This window comes from Pseudophryne corroboree, chromosome 2 (assembly GCF_028390025.1).
Source record: "Pseudophryne corroboree isolate aPseCor3 chromosome 2, aPseCor3.hap2, whole genome shotgun sequence".
NCBI classification, from domain to species: domain Eukaryota; kingdom Metazoa; phylum Chordata; class Amphibia; order Anura; family Myobatrachidae; genus Pseudophryne; species Pseudophryne corroboree.
The window spans coordinates 621849509-621866514 of record NC_086445.1 but is presented as its reverse complement, the minus strand read 5'-3'; the positions used below and the strand labels follow the sequence as shown (position 1 = coordinate 621866514).

The window sequence follows — 17006 nt, the reverse complement described above, 5'->3', positions numbered from 1 at the left end:
CTAATGGTGTCCAGTAGCCTAAGAAGCCCAATCCGGCTGCAAGCAGGCGAGTTCGCTTCTTCTCCCCTTAGTCCCTCGCTGCAGTGAGCCTGTTGCCAGCAGGTCTCACTGAAAAGAACAAATTCTAAGACTATAACTTTCTAAGAGCTCAGGAGAGCCCCTAGTGTGCATCCAACCTCGGCCGGGCACGAAATCTAACTGAGGCTTGGAGGAGGGTCATAGTGGGAGGAGCCAGTGCACACCAGGTAGTCTAAGATCTTTCTAGAGTGCCCAGCCTCCTTCGGAGCCCGCTATTCCCCATGGTCCTTACGGAGTTCCCAGCATCCACTAGGACGTTAGAGAAATTCTCCTTAGAATGTCTGGAACTTTTACAAGATTATAGGGATTGTATGGCATATTTGTCTTTTACCAGACCCATAGAAACTGTTCCATCTACATTGTAAACACTTTATTTTTTTGTTTAAAACTAACTGTCTGATATTGTTGCAGATATCATAGTGTGCTCTGCCAGCATTAGCAATGTGAAAGGGGCTTAATTGTCACTAAGGGGTCTATTCATGAAGCAGTGAAAAGAGTGAAGAAGTGGGCCTGCAGAGAAGTTGCCCATGGCAACCAATGAGCTGGTCCATACAATTGTATAGTATGCAAATTATAAATGTTACTTCAATGCTGATTGGTTGCCATGGGCAACTTCTCCACTGGCTCACTTCTCCACACTTTTCACTGCTTCAGGAATAGACTACTTAATATGTTAATACGCACGCAAAGGGGTCTAACACTTAATAGCTCAACTCTTCCAATTTTGTTATGGGTGACCACATGCACACTCAGATGGACAAGAGCAGAGGCTTCCGGAGTGAATGGCACAGCTTTGCCTGACTTCCCTCACCACTGGAACCCATAGCAGTTGTATGTTCAAACAATACTATTAAATAATTCCAATCACCATCAGTATTGTGCAACAATACGTTGTTAATATTGTCACCGCTAGTATTAGCTGTATTGTCTGCACTTACTCGTCTTTTACTGCACGTTGTTTTACATACAGTATATCAAACAACTCTGAAGTCTGTGGATTCACCACATGGGGGATATGATGAAACACGTAGAGCGGACATTTCCAGTCTGACAACGTTGCTTCTTTTTTGACACATTTTGGGCATCAGATAGGTGCAACTAGTGTACATATTCATTTTTAGTCTGAAGCACATGTATAAACAGTATTACGCTATGGATTAATGTTTTTTGTTTTTCTTGAGCTTATTGTGGAAATTAAATTGGATTTATCTGATTAACTGCTGGCTGAGACTCTCCGTATAGTTCTGATATACATCATTATTCTTAAGTAGAAGTTTTTATACACAGCATGAGTGTTGTTGTTTTACCACACTAGGAGATGCCCTTGTCTTAATCTTTCATTGTATATGTATATATATATATATATATATATATATATATAGCGGTCCAATAGCGGTATAAGCGGCACTCACAGGAGTTTGAAAATGCAAATAGCTGGTTGCTTTATTTTTACATTTCGGAGCTACAGCTCCTTCCTCCAGACAACACCAGACAGAACAAACACAAAGAAAACTTACCCCCTCTTAAACCACGCCAATCAGCGCTGCTCCCTGCACCTGGCCGCACTCACAGACCGGGTCCATCCACAATGACTCACTTCCGGGCCGGGACTTCCGTCCGTTGCCATAGAGACAACCGGCTTGTACTCCTGCCCAGCGGTTACCATGGGAATCCGGCTCCAGGCGCCCTGTACACGCAGGTAATCAGCTGCAGACATACATAAATAAACACATAAACAATAACATTAAAATACAGGTAATGACATATAACACAAATACCCAAAACATATGTATAATATACCATCCTACATATATGAAAAGCATTCAATATGGTCACAAACTCCAGAGCCAATGAAGCCTGTCTTACAGATATGCATGAGAAAACAAGGTCTGACACCTTATATCAATAAATGCAAGCCTATACAGAAAGCCAGGCACCTTGAAACAACATGCACAGATTTATACAACCAAGAATGCATCACATAATACTGTTCCAGTTAATTTTCTCATTTAGGCCAAGTGGAGCAATGGTGTTCAACCTGAACATCCACCTGGCTTCAGCCAGCAACAACGCTTTCCCACGGTCACCACCCCGCAGGGATTCCGGGACATGATCAATCATGAAATACTGTAGCTGAGATAGCGTATGTCCCTTAGCTTTAAAGTGCCGTGCCACAGGTTGATCAATGCTTTTGCCTGCCAGAGATAAATTAATATTGGACCGATGGAGGGCCATCCACTCTTTAAATCCACGGGTGGTCTGTCCCACGTAGTATAAACCACAGGGACAGTAAACAATATACACCACATGCAAACTTTTACAGGTAAGCACATGGCGAATGTCGAACATCTTGTCAGTATGAGGGTGTTTAAAACTTTTACAAGGTGACATATATTTACAGGTGACACAATTAAAGCAACTGTAGCAGCCTGGTTTTTTGAAGTATACATTAGGGGGTCTAGGTATCCCTCTCCCAGAGATGTCAGTTCTAACCAATCTATCCTTAAGGTTACGGCCACGTTTAAATGCGGCCATAGGTCTACAATCATTAAAACACATCAATTCCTTATCAGATTTTATAATCGGCCATAAAACTTTTCGTGGCCCGATTAATAATGGGGCTGGCTACCGTGAATGTACTCACCCAAGGGATTACATTACTGTTACTACGTCCTGATGGTTCAAGCAATTAAGACCTAGACATACCTAGAACCTGTCGCTTTTGTTGCTGCAGTACTTCATAATCATATCCACGAGCCTTGAACTTGTTAATTAACAAATCCAAGTGCTCTGGAATTTTTAAAGCGTCACTCGTGTTCCTCGACACCCTCATCATCTGCGACAATGGTAATCCCCGTTTCAGTGGAGACGGGTGGTGACTATATATATATATATATATATATATATATATATATTTCTTTTAAATAAAAAAATCATACATACTGTACTCTGCATTCACCTTATTACACTAATTAAACTGTATTTCATTTAATTTCAGGATATGGTAGTTCCAAAATAATGCAATACTTTGCCATCACGTCACAGCCTCCACTTTCTGGACAGTCCTTACACTGACTCTGTATCCAGGGGCATCTCTAGAGAGGAGGGGACCCGTGTGCAGAATCCGTGTGTGGGCCCCCTCCTCTCCTGTAGCTGTTGCGCCACTGCTAGTGCCCTAAGCACTATAGACTCTGGCACAGTGCCAGAGTCTACAGCGCATGCGCAGAACTCTGAAAAATGGCCGCCGCTCCATTTTTTCAGAGTCCTGCGAATGCGCTGTTTACTCTGGCACTGTGCCAGAGTCTACAGCACTCAGAGCGCTAGCAGCGGCGCAACAGCTACAGGAGAGGAGGGGGCCCATACACGGTCAGAGATGGACTCCGGAAAGGTATGTATAGGAGAAATGGGTGCAGTGTGCGCGGTGTGGGCCCCCCGGGACTCAGGGGCCCGTGTGCACCGCACACACTGCACCCATTATAGAAACACCAATGTCTGTATAATTTGATATATATGAACATAGATATTAGAACTCATTTAGAGTATATCACATGGCAGTCCTAATTTGAAGAACTGTCCTGTCTGCAGGAATATTAGGCATTTGGGAAGTGTATTACATTTCACTGCATAGCTGTTACATAATGATGTGGGCAGTTTGAGTAGAGTAGCAGTGACATCATCTGTGGGAGTATCCAGTGTTCTGTGCAAAGTTTGTTCCCACATGAAGCAGCAGAAGTGGGAACTGCTGTGTAGTCCAGGATCATTGTACCACAGACACTGCAGTAAGTAGAAACATGTGGTGGTGGTGGCTTGTAGCAAACCTTACAAAGGGAATCTATTGAGGAACACACATGCAACATATGTATCCTCCACTTCCCTCATACCATAAAAATTGGGGATCTTTTATCTAATTAGTCCATATGCATATATTATTTTCATGCACTTCTGATTTGTTTCAATCATTTGTACATAGACCTTTTACTTGTTGCCTATGTTATGCTTCTACTCTAATTCATTTATAAATCTGTTATTATTTGTGGATTTGCAGTATGGGCTATAAGCTGCATAACTTCCTCAACTAGGCAGTAAGTTTTTGGTGGTAAGACCATTGAACATAATAGATCAATTTCTAACGATAGTTCTGTTACTAATAATATCTTGGGAAATGTTTGATTTAAGTGTACAAGGGGCCCAATTCAGACCTGTCGTAGCAGCAAAGTTGTTAGCAGATAGGCAAAACCATGTGCACGCCGGGGGGGGGGGGGGGGGAGGGAGCAGATATGACATTTGCACAAAGAGTTAGATTTGGGTGGGGTGTGTTCAAACTGAAATCTAAATTGCAGTGTAAAAATAAAGCAGCCAGTATTTACCCTGCACAGAAATAATATAACCCGCCCAAATCCAACTCTCTCTGCAAATGTTATATCTGCCCCACCTGCAGTGCACATGGGGGGTCATTCCGACCCGTTCGCACGCAGAGGTTCTTTGCTGCGTGCATACAGGTCGGAACTGCAGCTGCGCGGCGTCTGCATTGCGCACACGCGTCATTGCCCAGCGACGGCCATCGGTGGGCAACGACGCCAGGACCGATGACAGCGACCGCAAGAAGATTGACAGCGGGAAGGAGGATCGGGGCGTCTACTCACCATTTCCCGGGCGTGGTAAGGCGAACGCAGCCGTGTCCAGGCGTTTGGAGGGCGGATGTTTGACGTCACAGCCGGGACCTTCATCGCTGGATCCGTCACACTGGGTAAGTAACTGCAGGGCTGGTCTTGTTTTGCTTGAAACTATTTTAGCATAGCAGGTCTGCACAAGCGATCGCAGCCCTGCTATGCTAAAATACACTCCCCCATAGGCGGCATCAGGTTGATCGCACGAGCTGCAAAAAGTTGCTACGTGCGATCAACTCGGAATGACCACCATGGTTTTGCCCAACTGCTAACAAATTAGCTGCTACGATCAGGTCTGAATTACCCCCAATATACGGTGGAATAAAGGTTTGTTGGAAATTTATTGACATAGAAATTTGATCTATTGAGGCCTTTAAGTTTTCAGTAATTTCTTGTCATTATTTCGAACACATTGGGGAGAAGTTTCTGGTAACTGATTTTGAGCTTTTCTTGAAATAATAAAATGTATTGCTCCCTGATATAGATTGTAATCCTATCAAACACTTGCAACAGCCTTTTTTGGCTCCAGCTATTATTTCCTCCGAGCATTGACCACACTGTCACCTTTAGCACACTTTAGAAATACAATGGCCCAGATTTATCAAAGCTTGGAGAGAGATAAAGTGATGAAATATATAGCATGAACCAGGTGAGGTGGGGCTGTAGTGCCGTCAAAAATTCAAAAAAGGTAGCCATAGCAACTGCCCCCACAAAACACTGCCAACTGTCGCCATTTGAGACTCACTGGAAGTTGATGTGGCTCCCCTATTTGAATATTGGACTGTGCTGCAGCCCCACGTCTGGAGCTAATGGCACTAACAAATCAGCTCCTAGCTGTCATTTGTCATACACAAAATGACAGTTAGGAGCTGATTGGCTGGTAATTTATCTCTCTCCACTTTGGGGGAGATGTGCTAAGCAGTGAAAAGAGTGGAGAAGTGAGCCAGTGGAGAAGTTACCCATGGCAACCAATCAGCTGCTCTGTATAATTTTATAATATGCAAATTACAAATGTTACTTCAATGCTGATTGGTTGCCATGGGCACTTCTCCACTCTTTTCACTGCTTAGTACATCTCCCCCTAAATATTTCTCCAAGCTTTGATAAATCTGCCCCAATGTCTTCTAAAACTTTCTCTCAAAAGTGTCTAATAACTTACTTAAGTGTAAAGTGGTACACACAGAGAGATCCGTTCTTAATTTCTAAGCAATCTGATCCGTGTGTAGGGTGCCGGCGACAGCGATACACGGTCCCATGCATCGCTATCGCCGGCTCTAGATTTGGCATACATGCATGCATGTCAAATCTAGTGAGATCACTAATTTCACCACTGGGTGAAATGAGCATCCCCCCCCATTTCCCCCTCGCTCAGCACACATCGCGCTGAGTGCTGACCCCCCCCCCCCCCCCGGGTGAGGGGGAAATGGGAGGGATGCTCATTTCACCCAGTGGTGAAATGTGTGCTGAGCTGTCTGTGCTATATCGCTCAGCACACATCTCTCCCGTGTGTACGGGGCTTAAGATACATACCAATACCACTCCTACTGAAATACTCTAGACACTGCCTAACAAACATACTTCCAAGCTCTCATCTCTGTTCAGGCTTATAACTTTCCCTTCTCAGCCCTCCCAAACTAACCTCTCCAACACCCATCTATGACAAAGATCTGTCTTCTTAGTTTAAGGGAAAGATTAATAATATTTGCCAAGAAATGATACTGTCTTCTCTTTCTGTCTTGCACCTTTTGATGAAGTACCCACTTGCTTCTTCTCCTTGCACACTACTACCTGTCCACTTATCCCTATACTTTTACAAATCAATTGACCACTGTCCCTTATGCTAATCCCAGCATTAAATATAAATATTCTGGAAAAAACTAGTTCTAAACCTAGCTCTCTGACTGATCTTCCACCTCTAAACTCTCATCTCTCGTTTCCCCCAAGCTTCCTCACTTGCTTTTTTCCTCACGCAGCCTATTTGAAACTATTCAATCTGGCTTTTGTTCCCAACAATCCACAGAGACTGTATTGACTAAAGTGGTTAATGATTTTATCAGTGTAAAATGTAAAGGCCATTATTTGCTTCTAATTCCCCTGGAGCCTTCTTCTAGATTTGCTGACCACTCACTTCTCATATAAACTCTACCTTTCCTAGCTTTTCAGGACACTGACCTATTTCTCATTCTACTTACAGTATAAAACATCTTTCTATTGGGTGGATTCACATGTTAACGTGCCCCCTATCTTCCATCTAAAGTGACGGAAGAGAGAGGGGCGATATTCAAATGTCCCCCATTTTTGCCATTATCACGCCCAGTACAGTCGGGTTTAGGCGCGCAAAGCACCTAAACCCGACTAAACTAACAGGCGCGATCGTGAAAAGACCTGTTTGGGCGCCCAAACGGGTCTCTTCACACGCATTTCAGCTCACTTCCTCCTTCTTAGCTGTCCTTTGCAATTTAATCACATTTGTAGGTAAATGCCAGCCTTATTAAAGTATGTAATGTACCTGATAAGTGGCAAGATGTACCGCTTTGTGGATGCGATGAATAACACATCCTGCCAATAGTGTCTCAATTCACTCCTGATTCTCAGGTAACACATTTGGGAAATAAGACCTTGCCACTGAGAGCCCAGAAACTGGGGGCATCCAAGTTAAGATATTGTGCTCTGTGGGAAAGAAATTCAACACAAAAGGAAGACAATCTTTTCTCAGTATAAGCGCCCAATGTGAATATAAAGATGAAAATAAAATATACGTCCCTTAAGGGTATTCAGGATGGAAGTCCTCAGTAGTTCAGCAGAGGTTCTCAGTTGATATGATTAGTGTCCATTCATTGTTACATGAAAAAGAACAAAACATACAATGTGTACTATTGTTTTTTGATGATATTCAAAGAAAGTCCTTTTATCCCATCAGCAGAGCAGGAAAGTAGTGATATGAATGGGGGGTCTGTATAAAGTACGTACCCCAACTCACACTAGGAAGAACAAATGTGTGCACAGTGAGAGCATGCTGGATTCCTGCAAAAATAGGAGTGTGGCTTCTTGGAGCATCCATTAGTCACATTACACCACACAGCAGCACCCGTTACTCACATTACCCTGCACGGTAGCGCCCGTTAGTCACATTACACCACACAGTAGCGTCTGTTACTCACATCAGTCTGCACGGTAGCGCCAGTTAGTCTCATTACACCACACAGTAGCGTCCGTTACTCACATCACTCTACATGGTAGTGCCCATTGGTCACATTACACCGCATAGTGGCATCCATTAGTCACATTACACCACATGGTAGCTCGCACTAGTCACTTTACGTAGCACGGTAGTGTCCATTAGTCATGTTATGCAGCATGGTAGCGTCCATTAGTCACGTTACGCAGCACGCTAGTGTCCATTAGTCACGTTACGCAAAACTGTAGCATCCATTAGTCACGTTACGCAGCACGGTAGTGTCCATTAGTCATGTTATGCAGTACGGTAGTGTCCATTAGTCACGTTACACAGCACGGTAGTGACCATTAGTCACGTCACGCAGCACGGTAGTGTCCATTAGTCATGTTACACAGCACGGTAGTGTCCATTAGTCATGTTACGCAGCACAGTAGTGTCCATTAGTCATGTTACGCAGTACGGTAGCATCCATTAGTCATGTTATGCAGCACGGTAGTGTCCATTAGACATGTTATGCAGCAAGGTAGTGTCCATTAGTCATGTTACGCAGCACGGTAGTGTCCTTTAGTCATGTTATGCAGCATAGTAGCGTCCATTAGTCACGTTACACAGCACGGTAGTGACCATTAGTCACGTTACACAGCACGGTAGTGACCATTAGTCATGTTACGCAGCATGGTAATGTCCATTAGTCATGGTATGCAGCGCGGTAATGTCCATTAGTCATGTTACGCAGCACGGTAGTGTCCATTAGTCATGTTACACAGTAGGGTAGCGTCCATTAGTCACGTTATGCAGCACTGTAGTGTCCATTAGTCATGTTACGCATCACGGTAGTGTCCATTAGTCATTTTACGCAGCATGGTAGCGTCCATTAGTCACGTTACACAGCATGGTAGTGACCATTAGTCATGTTACGCAGCATGGTAATGTCCATTAGTCACGTTACGCAGCGCGGTAGCATCTGTCAGTCACAATACACAGCGCGATAGTGTCCGTCAGTCACATTACACAGCATGGCAATGTCTGTCAGTCACATTACACAGCACGGCAGCGTCCAATAGTCACAGACAGTAGTATTTTATATATACATATATATATATATATATATATATATATATATATATATATATATAAAAAATGAAAAGATAAAGGCAGGTGAAAGCCCGTACCAAGAATGTCAGTTTCACCTGGCTTTATCTTTTTCCACATAATTATTACCTGTTCGGAATTGGGTGTTTGGGGAAGACGACTGCTGGATGCTCCATCCAGACCATCCGATTAGTTTGGATGTCAGTGACTGATTGGATTGATTCATCCAACATTGGACTTGTAGCCCTACAAGGGGACTTTCTTTTTAACTGTTATGCGCTCATACTTTTTAAATCACACACACATATATATATATATATATATATATATATATATATTAGATTAATGTATGTGCAGATTTTTTGGGGATTTTTCTTTTACAAAATCTTTACACTGTATTATATACAGTGGTTTCTCTAAAAAGTCACTGAGAGACAGTCCAGGATGACCAACCACAAGGCAATTCTATTTTATTGTTATTTAGTTTACTGAAAGAAGCATTAACAGGCACATACTGTACAGCACGTACATGATAAGTGTCTGGAGTCTGCACGAGGGGAGGGAGAGGAGGAGAGGGAGAGAGAGACTTCACTCGTGTGAAGGCAGCAGCAGCCGTCTATGGCCCTCATTCGGACCTGATTGCACGCAGCAACTTTTTGCTACCCATGCGATCAGGTAGACGCTGCCTATGGAGGAGTGGTTTTTTGCATAGCAATGCTGCTTTCACTTGTGCAGCCGTGCTATGTCAAAAAAGTTTTGTGCAGAACTAGACTAAGGTAAGACTTACTCACCCTGTGCGATCACTTCAGCATTGCAGGTCCTGGAATTGACGTCAGACATCCACCCTCCAAACGCCTCAACACGCCTGCGTTCAAATCTCCACGCCTCGAAAACGGTGAGTTGACGCCCGGCTCCTCCTTCCTCCTGACAATCTTCTTGCGATCGCAGCTGCGACCGCTTTCTTCATTGGAGGCATCGCTGTCGCCGGGCAACAATGTGTCTGTCCAATGCGGCCGCCGCGCATGCGCAGTTCCAACCCAATCGCAGAGCTGCGAAGATGCACAGAGTGCGATCGGGTCAGAATGACCCCCTAAAAGTCATCTCCAGTACCCGGAAATAAGTGTTTGCACAGTGCTGAGGAAAGCAGGAAGAGGGGGGTGGAGCAGAGTACATGTGGAGGAGAGAGTCGAGATTCACAGACAGCCCAGCGCTGCCTGCTGTGACTGTAATGTAATGTATATTAGAAGCGCTGCCTACGGCAGGGAAGGTGTCGGGCGCAGCGCTACTAATATTACACTACTGCGGGCAGCACTGCAGCTGGTGGGGAGCAATCAGTGTGGATGCGGATTGATGCGCTCACAGACTAACTGCGCTATGTGCTGAGCACCATCCGCCCACACCTAGTTACGGCCCTGTTCAATTGTATGTGCCTCTTCCTCTCCCTCCCTCTCTCTCTCTCAAAATAAATAATTTGCTTAAAAAGAGTGTAGTACAAAGCTGTCCTACCAACAAGAACATTTTTTTTGTTTTGAAATTAAAATATTAGGATAAGAGTTATTTTATACACAAAGGAAGATTCAATGTTTTAACATTTCTGCAAATTTCAGTCTGAATTCCTGCCACCTGGTAAGAAGAAAAAGATACTTTAATTAGTGCTATCATATGCCAAAAATGTTTAATAGTATTTAATAGTATTGATCTCATTGACCTCTGTGATAGAATTTTGACACTAATTTAACTTTTAATTATGACATCTGCAGACTAAAAAAAAGAAAAATCTACTTTAATATGGTAAGTACGGTACTGTTAAGCATAATAGATTTTTTTTCTTAGAATAAAAAAAAAAAGATAGCTGTACATACCTCTTCTTTATCTCAGTGAAACTAAAGCTGATGGGGGCCACCTCAATGACCAGAGGGACAATGTCCCCTTTATTTAGCCACAGCCAAGAGCAGCATGCTAGTATGGTGCAACAATTTCTTCTTTAACTGCACACCAACACCTCAACTTCTTTGTACTTGCCTTTCAATTTGGACAACAATGTAATGTGTGTTGAGTGCATGGAGGGGTTGTGCCCTGTAATTGCAAATAAAAAGAATTTTCAAACAAAAAATAATTTTTGTGTAAAATGAAATCCAACAAAAGTAACAAAAATTCACTTGGTGGACCCTCATACTGTGGACTGGAGGAAACTGCATTCCTGGTGGCCTCTATCCCCTCAAGATGGTTAATGCAAGTATATAAACTGGTGACATCTAGTGTCACCAATATACATCCTTCAGGAAGTGGGCCAACTGCATTCAATTTAGTTAAGAAATCTGAGGTGTCTTTAATAAAATACGGTGTAGATTGTACTACCGGCTGTAGATAAAAATCTACAAACTGAGATAATGTCTGACATAAGGATCCCCTGGAAGATATGATTGGTCTTCCAGGGGGTTTGTCCAAACATTTGTGAACTTTGGGCAAGATATAGATCAAAGGAATTCGAGGAAATTCCTGTGTGAGAAAATTGGCCGTTTGTTCATCAATCCAATTGTTGGACACACCAATACCAATAATTGAATCTACCTCACGTTTGAAGTTGTTAGTCGGGTCAAAACGCAATTGCTTATAGCATTGTGTGTCAGCTAATTGTCGATTTATTTCATCGATGTAATCAGTGCGATTCAATAATACCACGCCCCCGCCTTTATCGGCGGGGCGTATGATGATACTGGTGTTGTTTCTCAAAGTATTGATAGCCAACCTCTCTGATTTCGTCATGTTGTAATTCTTAATTTTAATGTTTTTAATACAGGGCAGAGTATCCTTCTTAACTAGTCCCATGAATACCTCAATAGCCGGATTTGTAGAGGGTGGATCAAAGTTACTGGGAGCTCTAAAGTGGCTTCTTGTGACAGAAGTATTATCCTTTTTGGAAAAATAATCCTTGAGTTTCAGTTGTCGAAAAAACTTATATAGTTCAACCTCACAGTCAAATTCGTTCTGTCTGTAGGTTTGAACAAAAGTAAGTCCCTTTGATAATACTGACATTTCTGCCACAGTGGGAGTGTACTCAGATATATTAAAAATAGTTATCTCCGACCCCCCTTGTAATTCTTGCCTCCGGTGTTTTTTATGTTTGATACTGTCCGAGTGCCGCCATTCTTCCAAGTTTATGCATAGAGGATTCATTCCACTGGGAGGGCACCGCAGCACGTATTTACCTTAAGAGGAGTGCCGGGACTTTTGTATGTATGCATATATATATATATATATATATATATATAGTGGTCGAAGTGGAAATTTTTAAGTGGGGGTATGCAAGAGTCAAGGACGCAATTATGCGCACGCGCTCCAGAAAAGGGGGTGTGGTCATCCAAAAGGGGGCATATCCAGTGTAGTAGAACCAGAGGCAGAACTCTGGGAGACAACGGAGTCATCTGCCGCCGGGCTCCTGCTCTGAAGGGGGGCACCTCTCCTCCCATTCTGTGACACCATTGAATTAAGTTAATTGATAGCTGCCGCTGTCTTTTCAGTGGCCGACTTCCTCACTGGTCCCTGCACCTTACAATCACACCCTCTTTATTATACACATTTTACAAGTGTCACACCCAGGATTAGAAACCACAACCTATTACATTGGAAGCAGACACCTTACTTATGAGGCTATTTGCTCCTGTATAGGAAATATGATAATTTTAACTATATGGAGATACTTCTCTGACAATTACACGTAACTTCACATAGTTAGAATTCTCATGCTTCCTCTACAGGAGCAAATAACTCCATCAGTAAGGTGTCTGCTGTTAGTGTAACAGGTCTTGGGTTCTAATCCTGGGTATGACTGCTAAGAAATGTGTGATTTAAAATAAAAGACAATTAAATGTATAAATACAGTATCTAATTTTTTTTCCAGAACACTCCACACACACACACACACGCACGCACGCACGCACGCACGCACGTACACACACACACACACACATATTAGGAAATAGGGGGGTACCAATATTTATCTTGCCTCCGGGCAATTGTGACGAACTTACGCCACTGAGTAGAACCCCTTATACTATCTAGTACTGGTGCCCCTTTCACATTATAGCACACGGTACAAGCCGAAATTCACATTATAGCACACAGTACGAGCCAAAATTCACATTATAACACATGGTACGAGCCGAAATTCATATTATAGCACACTGAATGAGCCGAAATTCACATTGTAGCACACGGTATGAGCCGAAATTCACATTGTAGCACACTGAATGAGTTGAAATTCACATTGTAGCACATTGAATGAGCCGAAATTCACATTGTAGCACACTGAATGAGCCGAAATTCACATTGTAGCACACTGAATGAGCAAAAATTCACATTATATCACACTGAATGAGCCAAAATTCACATTATAGCACACTGAATGAGCCAAAATTCACATTATAACACACTGAATGAGCCGAAATTCACATTGTAGCACACTGAATGAGTTGAAATTCACATTGTAGCACATTGAATGAGCCGAAATTCACATTGTAGCACACTGAATGAGCCGAAATTCACATTGTAGCACACTGAATGAGCAAAAATTCACATTATATCACACTGAATGAGCCAAAATTCACATTATAGCACACTGAATGAGCCAAAATTCACATTATAACACACTGAATGAGCCGAAATTCACATTGTAGCACACTGAATGAGTTGAAATTCACATTGTAGCACATTGAATGAGCCGAAATTCACATTGTAGCACACTGTATGAGCCGAAATTCACATTGTAGCACACTGAATGAGCCCAAATTCACATTGTAGCAAACTGAATGAGACGAAATAACACATTATAGCACACTGAATGAGCCGAAATTGTGACGACAGGGAGAGAGAGAGTGATGACGGGGAGAGAGAGAGTGACAGTAGGGACAGTAACGACAGGGAGAGAGGGTGACAGCAGGGGAACATTACCTGACTCATTTGTTGCGGCTGAGCGGCTGGTGGCTGGTGGATGGTGAGCGGTGAGCAGTGAGTGGCTGGCGGTGGTGAGCGGCGTATGGCTGTGAGCTAGTACAGCGCTCTACACAACCGCCGGCAGCCGAGCAGGGACGGGAGCAACATCAGCGATCGCACGGAGCAAAAAAAATTGTGGGTCCCTGGGACCCCTCACTGTAGAAAATTGGGGTCACACTTCACCATTTCTGGGTCCCATAACATATTATTGGCATTTTTGTGTGTGTGTGGGGGAGGGGGTCATGCAGATGTTGGGGCAGTGCTGAGGATAGGGTGGGGGTAAGGGTAGATAGCGACTGGGGCAGTACTGGAGGGCATGGAGGGGGTTAGAGGCAGGTAACACTGAGTGGTAGGGAGATGGTAAGGGTGGCTAGTAGTTAGGGCACTATTGGGGGCAAGGAGGTTTATTGGGAGAGGCAGTACTGGGGGAGTATGAAGGGTATTAGATAGCTGGGGCAAGGGGAGATAGGCAGTACTATGGAAAGTGCCTGGGTGGGTAGGGGTATATAACTGGGGCAGTACTTGGGAAAAGAGGGGGTTAAAGACAGCTAGTACTATGGGCAGTGCTGTGGAGTTGGGGTAGATGGCAGTTAGGGTAGGGAGAGGGTTAGGGGCACGCAGTGCTGGAGAGTAGGGAGGGGGTAAGGGTAGATGGCAGATTGAGCAGTACTGGGACACAGAGCACACAGATACCCGCCATCACCACCACGGGAACAATAAGCACACCTGCCACTTACACCCACCGGAGCGATGAGCGTCTCCTCTCCCTCCCCCCCCCAGCCACAGGGACACTGAGCACACAGCCAGCTGCAACTCTCCCCCGCCAAAGCCGAGCACTGAGCATCAGGACCCACGTTCCCCCGGCTGCCTACCAGACACGGGGACACTGAGCACACAGCCAGCTGCAACTCTCCCCCGCCGAAGCCGAGCACAAGGCATCAGGACCCACGTTCCCCCGGCTGCCTACCAGACACGGGGACACTGAGCAGGATGCCATTTACCCCCGCAGGAGCCGAGCGCCCGGCCTCGTGTCCTCTCCAAACCCCCCTGCGCACCAGCCACGGGAACACTGGGAACCACTCCCCCATCGCTGCGGAAACATCCAGTCCCACCATCCAGTCCAATCCAGCCGGACTGCTGTGGAGCGCGTCCCAGGGACCCGCCCGCGTCCCAGGGACCCGCCCACCCGCTGCGAGGGGTGACGAATCTTCCGTTAGTGGAAGAAGTCCTCTCCTCCCAGGGTGAAGGTGCCGCCCCCGGTCATCGGGGCGGGTAACAGAAGGGAGGGGGAGTGAACGACGCAGCAGTGAAGGAGTGGTGAGCAGAGAGCGGTGGCCTTACATATATATATTTTTTTATGTTGTTTTACTCAGCACCGCCCTTCAAGTGCCCGCGTCCATAGGCAGCTGCCTAAAGCTGCCTAGTGGTAGCGCCGGCCCTGTCCTGAGGTTCTCTGAAAAAAGACTTTTTGTTAGGTTTTTAATTTTCAGGGAGCACTGCTGGCAACAGGCTCCCTGAATCGTGGGACTGAGGGGAGAGAAGCAGACCTACTTAAATGATAGGCTCTGCTTCTTAGGCTACAGGACACCATTAGCTCCAGAGGGTCGGAAGTTCGGAACACAGGTCTCATCCTCGTCGTTCGTCCCGGAGCCGCGCCGCCGTCCCCCTCACAGAACCAGAAGATAGAAGCCGGGTGAGTATGAGAAGAAAGAAGACTTCAAAGGCGGCAGAAGACTTCAGATCTTCACTGAGGTACAGCGCAGCGGTAACGCTGCACGCCATTGCTCCCGACACAAACACACAGAAGGCACTATACAGCTTCAGGGCGCAGTATAAAGAAATTGAGCGGGACCGAAGCCCGCCGTCGAGGGGGCGGGGCTTGATCCTCCAGTACTAACCAGCGCCATTTTTCTCCACAGCATGCTGCAGTGAAGTGCTCCCTGACTCTCCTCTGCTGAATAATTACAGGGGACAAAAACGAGGGGGGGGGCACATTTATTTGGTGCAGTTTGTACATATATTTATATATAGCGCTATTTAGGCTGGGACCGTGGTTTCAGCATATTGTGGCGCTGGGTGTGTGCTGGCATTCTCTCTCTCTGTCTCTCCAAAGGGCCTTATTGTGAGTCAATCCCCATATTTATTTATCCCAGTGTGTGTGGGGGGTGTCAGTACGTGTGTGTCGACATGTCTGAAGCGGAAGGCTCGTCTTGGGAGGTAGCAGAGCAGATGGTGGTGGTGTCTCCGTCGGCACAGCCGACACCTGATTGGGTGGACATGTGGAATGTTTTGAATGATAATGTGGCTTTATTACAGATTGGACAAAGCAGAGTCCAAAGACAAGCAGGGAATAAACCCATGGCTTTTACTGTGTCCCAGGACCCTCCGGGGTCCCATAAATGTCCCTTTACCCAGTTAGCAGACACTGATACCGACACGGATTCCAACTCCAGTGTCGACTAGGATGATGCAAGGTTGCACCCATGAGTCGCAACAGTATTCAATTTAGGTTTATTGTAATAAACGTTGTTTTGCATGTCTCGGAGGACTCCTCTGTCCCTGACACGAGGGTCTGCATATTTAAAGAAAAATAACCTAACTCATCTCATGAGCTGACATTAGACTGCAAGTTCCCAAGAGTATTATTATGGCATATCCTTTCCCCTCAAAGGACAGGTGACGGTGGGAATCCTCGCCCACGCTGGACAAGGCCTTAACGCCCTGGTCCAAGAAGGTAGCATTACCGTCCCCTGATACGGCGGCCCTATAGGATCCTGCGGATAGTATGCAGGAATCTACCTTAAAATAAATTTTATGTGACTGCCAGAGCCCTATTTAGACCTGCAGTAGCGTCGGCATGGGTAGGTAGCGCAATTACAGCTTGGGCTGATAACTTGTCGTCTAACATTGACACCCTAGAAAAAGATAGTATGGTGTTGGCCTTAGGTCACATCAAGGACACAGCACTATATATGAGAGAGGCTGTGAGAGATATTGGG

General features: G+C 45.0%; 1 long non-coding RNA gene across 1 annotated transcript in view; it reads right to left on the bottom strand.

The window, feature by feature from the left end:
* Positions 1-1675, bottom strand: part of LOC135051023 (uncharacterized) — a 74473-nt gene extending 72798 nt beyond the window's left edge. The window contains exon 1 of the long non-coding RNA XR_010241997.1: positions 1596-1675. This is a non-coding gene — a long non-coding RNA (uncharacterized LOC135051023). The remainder of the gene's footprint in view (positions 1-1595) is intronic.
* Positions 1676-17006: the final 15331 nt, after the last annotated feature.